The 11,152-nt window shown below is 32.2% G+C and overlaps 1 pseudogene across 1 annotated transcript; it reads left to right on the forward strand.

Moving 5' to 3' along the window:
• The first annotated feature begins 8,008 nt into the window (after positions 1 to 8,008).
• Positions 8,009 to 10,055, forward strand: LOC137814179 (putative LRR receptor-like serine/threonine-protein kinase RKF3 pseudogene; annotated as a pseudogene). Its single transcript, XR_016521280.1, has one exon. The product of XR_016521280.1 is annotated as a putative LRR receptor-like serine/threonine-protein kinase RKF3 pseudogene (transcript).
• Positions 10,056 to 11,152: the final 1,097 nt, after the last annotated feature.

Here is an 11,152-nt window from a genome sequence, read left to right on the forward strand (position 1 = left end):
TTAATGAGTAATCATCGTTCACCCTACAAAGAAAATTGTGAAGAATGCAACATGTTAAAACTATATTTGTCATCATCTCGAAGGAGTAATGGGGTAAAGTTCTAGTACCTATTATTGGAAATTGTTTTTCTAACATACCAAATGTTCTTTCAATTATATCTAAGTGATGAATGACAATGATTAAACAACTCTTTTGAGTTTTGTGGATATCTTTAGGAGTACTCTTTCAGATGGTATCTAATCACAACAGGATGTTATTATTTATGGTTTTAACATAAAGTCGACATCCCCAAGGTAGTATTTTTCTACAATCATAGCATTTATAATGATTAACACTAAGTATTAAGTCACCACACATGAAGTACACCAAAACAAAATTGAAATAACCTTCAAGTATTACTAGTGAATCCTTTTGAATGAATGCATCCTTCAACATTCTTGAAACAAATGTTGTTCATTCCCACCCGACAATAACATGTGCAAATTCATGTAAAAACACAAGCCAAAATAAATTCTGAGTTGGCCAATCTTTTCTTCCGCAAAAGTGAGGGGCATCTGAGCGTGGGACCTTCACATTTATATGAGTGTCTTGAAGTATAAGTAAATTTTGTTGTTGTTTAGGATATGATGTTGCACCTCTCTCCTAGATGGTTGAATTCAAAATTCTCCCTCCTACATTAAAATTACATTCAACACATTAAGAAAGTGACGAGAGTTTGTTTTCCTGAACCGTGAAAAAGAATGAAAGACTCTAATTCTTTACGTTATGTCAATAATGTGGAGAAATTTAGCAACTTGTTCCTCAAATCTTGATCGAAATGCATCTTATACTAACACATTTCCCTTTAATCGCTGACATAAGTTAACAAATGCTTTCGGTCCCAAGTGAATGTCCCGACATTGTTCAATGTGCACTAAGTATGACATAAACTCTTGTCGACGATGCTCTTTTTCTAGTACAAACTTCCTAATAATGTTTGTTGTTCTAGTTGACAGACGCAACACATTTAATTCATAAACAACAAAGCAAAGGATCATTTGTGCTACTACTTTTCTACGTACGTACTTGTAATTGCTGTTAAGTGTGAAATTAAATTAAAGTCCACACACAACATCATTATCCATGTCTACATCGTTGAAATACAAAGATCAATATCTTTCATGTACCAGGTCAAAATATCTTTCATAGATACAACCATGACATTTAATATTTTGTAATTAATTAAATTTTATAAAAATATAAATAAATTTAAATGTAATTATGTAATTTTTTTTAATTTTTTCTTTCCATTTTTTTTTCTCTCTTTATTATATCATATGCAAAGATGGATTAGATTTATTGGCTTGGAATGTAATTATGTAATTTACAAATCTAATTTTTCATATTTTGTAACTAAATAAATTGTATCCAATTTATTTGAATTATGTAAATATGCCATTACAATAAAATTTAATATTTTCTAGTTCATTAACATTTTCTATTATAAACTTCAATATCAACATTAATATAAATTAAGTTAAAGTATATGATTATTTCCAATATTTAATATAAATTACGGTATAATAATAATTCAAAAATAAAATACTATATTAATAATTTTAAAATACTCATATAAACATAAGCATTAATATACATTTTAAACTAAATTACAAACAACTATCTACTTAATCTGCCTTAATCTCTTCACCATTTTCAAATTAATAATTTAAAATTAACAATATATATTATTTTCTTAACTAAGTTAATCTCTTCCTCAAACATATAATACCATTTCCCATACACACAAACACATAATACCACCATACTTCATTTTTTCTCTTTCACTCTATATCAAAGTCCAAAACTTGTCATATACATACTTCATGTAATCAATTACAATGCCATGTAAATAACTACATATTCATAGATATTCAAACACAACACTTAACAAAACACAAAAATTGACTTCCATTCTCCCATAGTCGGTTATGGGTGGAATGCATGTCCACTGTCAACCCAACTTTACACATTTTAAACATGGATAATAGAAACCAAGCACACATGTATGAATGAAAACTAAATGTTTAATTGTTGATGTGACAAAATGAAGCAACGAAAGACCACCAAAATTGATTATGGTAACAAGATCAACAAAGAGATCACCTTTCTCCAAGCAATTGCCTACAATACATCATTCAATTATGGTACAAATTGTATGGTGAACTTAACTCCAAGCCAACCCAAAAACTAGAAAAATGACTACAAAAAAAACAAAAAAATTACCCTAATCAATTATGAGTTTGGATAATCAATTATACTTTGAAGAGAAGCACGTAATCAATTATCATGAAAGATCATAACACAAGTGACAATTTCTTTTTCACAATCAAATTAAAAACAATAGCAAGATAGATTTTCTAACGTAGTGCTAGACCGTCTAACACTAAAAGATGATAAAATAAATATGGTCAGTTGAACCCAAGTTGTCTCCAAACAAATTTAATATTGAATCTAGTCAAACATTGTTCACAATTTATCTATAAATAATTGAAAGTTAGAAATAATAGTAAAGTAAAAGGGGTTTGAGATCATTGTGCAGAAAAAGTGAAGTAGATGATTGAAAATACTAAGAATAGGTTGAGTCTCAAGTTCATTCAACGATGAGTTCTTCATCAGTAGATATATATATTATGATAAAACGGGTCGGGTCCGACGGGTTAGCTTTTTTGAACCTGTCAACTTGTATTGGCCTGACCCGCCTAACCCGCCAATCCGGCAGGCAACAGGTAGGACAAACTTAATTAGTGAAACATGTTGAATCAAGTGTGTTCAAGCTTTGAAGAATCAAAACCCTTTGAAGGTTGATGGAAGGCTGGATGTGCTTGTTGTTGCTGAGCTCTCTTTAGATAGGATCTGGGGTAGATTATATGTGTTAAATCCACTCTTGATTGAATCCAAAGCTTAGCATTCTCAAACCTTTTAATTGAAAAGTGTTTTTCAAACTAAGTGAAAAACAACCTTTTATTTTTTCAAAACAACCGATTGTTTTATACTTAGGTGTTTTTAGAAAGGTTGAAAACTGTTTTTGATGGTTGACTTGCTGTCAAACCAAAACAACCGATTGATTCGAGCATTCAACCGATTGTTTGTTTTGGGACCATAACAGAAAACTGTTTTGTGCTTTGACTGAGCATTAAATGATTTTATAACTGAATACGCTCTAGTTTTTAATGCTTTGACCAGTCTTTGAATGCAATAAATAGTTTGTTAAGATTATGTAACAAACAACAACTGAGATTTAATCAAAACAGATTTGAGTTTTTCACTAATTTTGCTTTTGAAGAGTTGGAGATTGCTTTGATCAAAGAGTGTGATATAGGATTTTCATCTTGTATTGATTTCAAATCTTTTGTGTAACAAGTGTAATCCTTTGTACTTCGAAAGAAACTTTGTGTGTGAAGTTGAGAAGTGTTGTGTGTTCTTGAGGTTGTCAAGATCAGCATTCTTAGTAGTGTTTGTGTTGAGCCAAAGGAAGTGTGTGTCTTGAGGGGATCAAGGTCACTTCTTTGGTGGTGTTGTAAGTAATTTAGGGTTGATTGCTTAGTGGATTCCCCAGGAGTTTCTGCGAAGACTGGATGTAGCTCTTGGTTAAGAGTGAACCAATATAAACTTGTGTGTTCAATCTCTCTATCCCTTGAACTCTTTAAATTCAGTTTTAATTTGTGAACTGGTATAAACAACCGATTGTTTCTGCGAAACAACCGATTATTTTTCTGGTGCTGTGCTAAATTGCTTTGTGTTTTTGGCAAACTGAATTCTAATTCAAGTTTTCTCGAAGTAATTTCATTCTAGATTTAAAAGTTTGCGAAAACCCTCTTTAAACCATTCACCCCCCTCTAGTTTAAAGCCATACATTCTAACAAAATATGCGTCCACTAAGTACCTTATTTGTCCCCATGTGTTCACTCATAAGGTTTTTAATCTTTTATCTCTTGAATCATGCGTCCAAGAGATTATTCAGAACAATGCAAACTAAATAGGAAATCTAATTAAAGAACATAATTGAATCATCAACATGCATTCAAAAATTATTCCCAAAACTTAAATTAGAACTCAGTAGTCGAGACCGTTTGAACTGGCACAACGTTTTTGGCAACTCCTTTTCTCTTATCTTTCTCGACCTCCTCATCTTGTTGTCGCAACCTTAATTCCTTTAAACTTAAGCAATTTGAAGTACAAATTAATGTCGAGACAGAAAAGAACATACCGTCAGTGGTGAAAAGGAAATGGGGAGAAAAGTACACCTTGAGGAGTTATGGGTAGGGATATTTAGAAGGAGTTGAAAAAATGAACAAGATTGTCAAATCCTCCTTGGTCATCAATGACCTCGATAACACATGGTACCCTATAAGGTTCTCGGTCCAATAAAAGGGGAACTTAGGAGTGTCACCATAATAGAGGTATTAACACCCCTCTTTTTTCGACCATGACCTTGAAAAAACCCCTTAGGAAGAAGTAAACAAATTCAAAAGACACATCCTCAAATGACCAATAAAAGACAACCACTCTACTCAGTCTCAGGCCTAGTACTATAGTAATGTAAAAGAAAAACTTGAGGTGTCAACTTCAAACTCACAAACAAAGCAGCCAAAAAGCCTGCAAAAAGACCCAACTATTCAGATGCAATTGAGTTAGTGTGACATTTAAAACTTGAAGCACCCCCTCTGAAAAATCATCCAAAGGAAAATAGACATATAGACCTGTTATTAAGCAAAAATAAAAATAAAAAAGTCTTTGGATGGATCTTCTCATCTGTGGCAAACAATATCAGAAGACTTACACTTATGTAAAGAAATGGTATCGTTCGACACACTATCCTCTTATATGTGCACACTAACACTAGAAGATTGAAGCATGAACAAACACCTTTTACTTTGAAAAATACTCCTGAACTCAATTATCTAACCAGTTGTAATTGACTTTGGGGGCATTCTCCCCGGATCCCTCAACCTCGAGCATAGATTCCACGTGAGGCGAGTCAATCTTGATGCTTATAGCCTCTTATTCCTTACACCCATACTAAGTCGAGAAAACTCACCCACATTGCTAGACTCGTTTGAGTTAGAACCAGACAAATTTACAAAATAGTTTGACACCCCCTGATTCAACAAGAAAAAACTATTGTCACATGAGAAGGAATACATGGTTTACCTCTCAAATGTATCTTCAAACAGTACACCCTTGTACAAAAAAGTTAGAAAATGAGGTGATTGTGGAACCCATGAACCACCCAATTTATAGGCACGTAAAGGAAGGAAGGTGAGTCATCCCAACCCTCAACTGTTAGATCGTTTCACCATCAACAACCACGATCACATGACTCTTCAAATCCTCTTATTGTGTGTAACCCTAGATGTTCTAGAACATTTGCGTATCGTACCTACTCGGGCCTAAGCGGCATTATACCGTACGGGACCGACAACAAGTTGATATTAGAAAGAAATGAATTTTTCTTTCAAAGACTTATTGTTTTTACTCGAGTCTGGGGTCAATGTACTACCTGAGTGTTCGAGATCCCCATCTTGGCACCTCAGTATACCTTCGTCGAGTACTTGCAATCAAGATAAGAGCCTAATAACATAATTATCAAGTATCACATACTAAATAACTCATAAACTACGATTAAGAAGACTTTAGGGCCTATTTGGATCTACTCTAGTCATTCATACAAGTATAAATAGGTAAATATCTTAAGATAAAAGGTAATGAATATTTGACTATAACTATATACTTGTTATATTTATTGAGAACTAACTTAACATGCAATTGCATATATTCCTACCAAAATCGAAGACTGAAGATTGATAACATCAAACTTAGAAAATTATCTAATTATCATTACCTATGAAAAATCAATTTTATTAAATTATGACAAATATTGGTGAATAATTATAAATAATTTGAATCTTTAAAATTACGACTTTCACATACCACTTATTATATTTCAAAATTTATTAAAATAATAGTCATTAGAAATACTATATGATAACAAGAATAATAACTGCACTATTTATATTAAAAATAAATTTTTAATTAAAAAGTATGACAACTTTACATTATTTACAAATTTAAAATGTTATTTTATACATATATTAAATTATATGTGTTATGATAATTCGAATAATAACAACATCTTATATTTTGTGATAATAAGATTTTTAAACATATTCAAAACTATCACACATATACAGTGGCATTTACAAGCCACATGGAATAAATAAAAACGTCACTACCGACACTATTTTATTTTAAGTGACTCAAGTGACATGTCATAGTTGAAGGAATTGGTTGATACGATGTTCCAAGTTAGTCCATGAGTTAGAATGAAACGTATATAATATATAATATGAAATGGTTAAATTCCCTATCTAGCATCATTTATATTTTTATTTCTTTAACTAGCATCTTTTTGTTTTTATTTCTCTATCTAACACTCTTTTGTTTTTATTTCCCTATCTAGCACCCTTTTATTTTTTATTTCCCTATCTAGCACCATTTCAAAAATAAATTAAAAAATAATAAATTAATTTTTTTATATAATTTTAATTTTGAAGGTATTAAAAAATAAATATTTTTAATGTTTAAAATAGTTAGAAATATTTTAATGAATAAAGAAATGTGTTTTTACAAAATAAAAATAAAAAAGTAATAAATTTAAAATGTTTAGTTTAAAAATTATTTTTTAAAGAATGAATAAAATAAAAAATTAAACTCTATAACAACATAAAAGTTGAATATATAAACATAAATTAGTATTTATTTTTATTATTATTGATGATGTAATTATGTTAATTTTAAGTAAAAAATACAGGACATAATTATAAAAAACAAAGTTAAATAAGGACTGATATGGACATAAAAGAACAACATGATCGAAAAAAAATGTTCATATTGTCAAACACCAAGACACACATAAAGAATATGTCCCAACATTACTGGATTGTACACTTCTCGTCATTAATTATGTTTCATTTCGCACAAACTATTTAATGTACCATTGAAGAAAATATTAAATGAATTATCATCTTTCATTTATTTTCATTTTTATGATCAACATATACTTATTTAGTATTGCCTTATATCTCTTATATTTATCTTATTTGGATTTATTTTTATATCTTTTATCTTTATCTTAATTTGTTTTGCCTTTATTTTATATCTTTTATGTTTTTAGTTATTATTTTTTTTCTACCATTCTTTTTTTTATTGTTGCTGTTTTTATTTTCTAGATTTTTTTTTTTCTTCTCATTTTTAAGCATTAAGTTTAACATTTGCATTAGTTTTTTTTTAGGATTTTGCATTTAGGATAGACACTTCAATATTACTTGTGTATCCACTATTAATTAATACTAATTGACTTTGGTTTTGTAATTATGTCATGTATTTTTTACTTGAAATTAACATGATTACATCATCAATAATAATAAAAATAAATAGTAATTTATGTTTATAGATTCAACTTTTAAGTTGTTGTAGGGTTTAATTTTTTATTTTCTTCATTCTTAAAAAAAATAATTTTAAACTAAACATTTTAATTTTTTTTATTTTATTTTATAAAAAATCATTTCTTTATTCATTAATTATATTTCTAACTATTTTAAATATTAAAAATATTTATTTTTTAATGCATTCAAAATTAAAATTATAAAAAAATAAATAAAGTATCATTTATTCATGAAATGGTGTTAGATAGGGAAATAAAAAATAAAAGGGTACTAGATAGGAAAATAAAAACAAAAAGGTGCTAGTTAGGGAAATAAAAATCTAAATGGTGCTAGATAGGGAATTTACTCTATCCAGAGAGGCCTATAAATCAATATATAATTTTACTACAAATTCTTAATCAACTTCTACTGATTTTCTACTTTTTTTTTTAAATTTAAATAACGTCACTTTTTTTTCACTGCAAGTAATGTGGAACTGAAAAGAAATAAAAAGGTTTGATGGTTAACATTATGACCCGTGTGGAAAAGAGAAAAGGTTGAGAAAAAAGAAGGAAGAAAGAAAGAGAAGCTTCTTTGAAAAACATACATTGTTTGACTGAGCGAAAGTGTAGCTTGAGTTCTTGGAAAGTGCTGTGAATCTCAGGGTTTTTCAATGTTTCTGTTTTCTGTTGTTGGAGAAAAGGAATTAGGAAGAAACTCGCCATTTTTGAACTACCTCTTCACACTATAAAACTCAAAGGTTGTGTGTGACAGCCACAAGCTCCCAATGCCACTGTTCCCGATTCTTGTCACCATCTTCCTCACTCTCCCTGCCCTTTCCCTCTCCGTTCCCTGTCCTCTCAACATCACCCTCTTCCGTTACAGACCCTCCTCCGACCCCAAGACACGCTGCCGTTACATCATCCAATCCCTGCGTATTCTTCAATCCGATTTTCTCCGCCGCACCGGTTTCTTCCATCCTTCCGACGCCTCCTTCTCTTGCTGGAACACTCTCCAATCTCACACCCAACAATACGACATTCGCTCCTCCTGTAACCTCTCTTCCTCTTCCATTTCCCTCTCCTGCAACAACATCTCCACCCGATCCCAATTCCAGGACTCTCTTCCTCTCTCAGCTCTTAAACCCGTCTGGAATACTTGTAACCAATCTCTCAACAGTGCCGCATCTTGTGCTCTCTGCACCGACGCTTTGTCCAACTTGGATTCCCACATCACCGACAATACCACTGATTGCAAGAGTATTGCTTCTATCTATGCTGCTTCCTTCTCCGACCTGCAAGACCCTGGAACTGCTGAGTGTTTGTTCCGCCTTGATTTGTCTACTTCGGTTTCCTCTGGTAAGCCTCGAACCATTCTTATTGTGGTTTTTTGTGTGCTGGCCTTCTTGTTGTTGCTTTTCTTTGGGCTTACTTTAGATTGAAGAAAAAAAGGAATATTTGTAAAACTGAGATGGATTTGGGTTCTGGGTTGGATTCTATGAACCATAGTACTACTTTGATCAGGTTCACCTTTGATGAGATTAAAAAGGCTACTAGGAATTTCGCCTGTGATAACATAATTGGGAAGGGGGCTTATGGGAATGTTTATAGAGGGATGTTGTTTGATGGTACTCAGGTTGCATTGAAAAGGTTTAAGAATTGTTCTGTTGCTGGGGATGCTAGCTTTACTCATGAAGTTGAGGTTATTGCGAGCGTGAGGCATGTGAACCTTGTTACCTTGAGAGGGTATTGTACTGCTACAACTAATTTAGAGGGTCACCAGAGGATTATCGTAACTGATTTGATGGAGAATGGGAGCGTTTATGATCATTTATTTGGTTCTGCTAAGCAGAAACTGAGTTGGCCAATTCGTCAAAAGATTGCTCTAGGCACTGCTAGGGGCTTGGCTTATTTGCACTATGGGGCTCAACCTTCCATCATCCATAGGGATATTAAAGCTAGTAACATACTTCTGGACCGTAAGTTTGAAGCCAAGGTAGCGGATTTTGGATTAGCGAAGTTCAACCCTGAGGGAATGACGCATATGAGCACTAGAGTGGCTGGAACCGTGGGGTATGTGGCACCTGAGTATGCTTTGTATGGACAGTTGACAGAGAGAAGTGACGTGTTCAGTTTTGGGGTTGTTCTTCTTGAGCTTTTGAGTGGGAGAAGGGCTCTTCAAATTGACACTGATGGGCAACCCTCTGCAATCACTGACTTTGCTTGGTCATTGGTTAGGAATGGTGAAGCTTTGGACGTTATTGAAGATGGTATGCCAGAACTTGGTCCAACAGAAATTGTTGAGAAGTATGTATTGGTTGCTGTACTATGTTGTCATCCACAACTACATGGTAGGCCAACAATGGACCAGGTTGTTAAAATGCTAGAGATGGAGGAATCAGTGTCCTCATTAATTCAAGATCCAATGTCTTGTATTGCTGGGAGGATTGATACTGAGAAATCTGTGTAGTGAGTAGGGGCTGTAGCAACACATTGTAGAGTTTCCACACTTTCTATTTTAAGCAAGGATGCATGACTTTGTACATTAAAATTTTAGATTTGTTAATTTGATAGCTTTGTACATGTATTTCATTCATGTGTAGATCTTTGAATTTTTTCCTCGAGTTTAGGTCTTGGTTTTCAAAACTATTTTTTAGCAAATGCAGATCATATTAGACAAATTAATGTCATTCATTATACTTTTTAAATTCCTTTTTCTTTTCCATTATTTTGATGAAGATTCTTTATCATAATTCAAATGTTCTTAAACCTTAAACATAATTCTAAGTGACAACAACAGTATCACATTGGTATAACAATTATCCTTTGTGGATAATAACCAAGTTCAACCATTCAAAATAAAAGATAAATAAAAATTAAACCATGCCATGCTAAACTATAAATTCTATTGCCAGTAACCCAATTAATTATAAACTTCATTCATTTTGATAAGTTATAAACAAAAATATATATAAAAAGGTTTGTTTTAGTTTTTCTATAAGGATCAAGATAACTTTCATAAATTTGAGAGGTGATTTTGCTAGCACTTGATCTGACAAATTATGTGTCTACAAAGATAATCCTATGCTAAGTCAAATAAGGAATAATGGAGGTAATAAACGTATAAAAAATGAATAATGTATACTTTGAAATAACAATTTGTTTATACTATTTTAAATGAGTGTTTGAATTCATTTATGAAACTCTCAACTATGTTATGGGAAGAAGATGATGAGTATGGAATTTGTTAGTGGAGAATCTTGGGTGAGGTTGAGAAGCTCAAGAGAGAGTTTACTCACTCTAATAATTCTTTAAGCATGTGTTTGGATTAGGGGGTGACACTGTAGCGCAGACGGATTTAAGAGTGTCACCCCGTTTGGTTCCGTGAGAGGTTGAGGGTGAGATTGAGTGGAAACATGGATGATTTTCGGATGTTCCCAAATATGAAAAGAAAGGAGAGTGGCTAGAAAGGAAAGCCACCTAAGATGTAATGAAATACTATTGTGCCCTTGCTTTTTTCACCTTCCACAGTGTAAACTGCCATTACCATCGCGCCCCATGCTTCTTCTTCTTCCTCTGCGGCTTCTCTTCTCAGTGTCTCTTCTCTTGCATTGGTGTTTCAAATTTAGGTTTTCATATTAACTTGGGCTTCATTTTTTTTCACTATGGGTTTCAACTTTTCAAAAAAA

Source organism: Phaseolus vulgaris, chromosome 1, assembly GCF_051622355.1.
Source record: "Phaseolus vulgaris cultivar YP4 chromosome 1, ASM5162235v1, whole genome shotgun sequence".
In the NCBI taxonomy this organism is placed as follows: domain Eukaryota; kingdom Viridiplantae; phylum Streptophyta; class Magnoliopsida; order Fabales; family Fabaceae; genus Phaseolus; species Phaseolus vulgaris.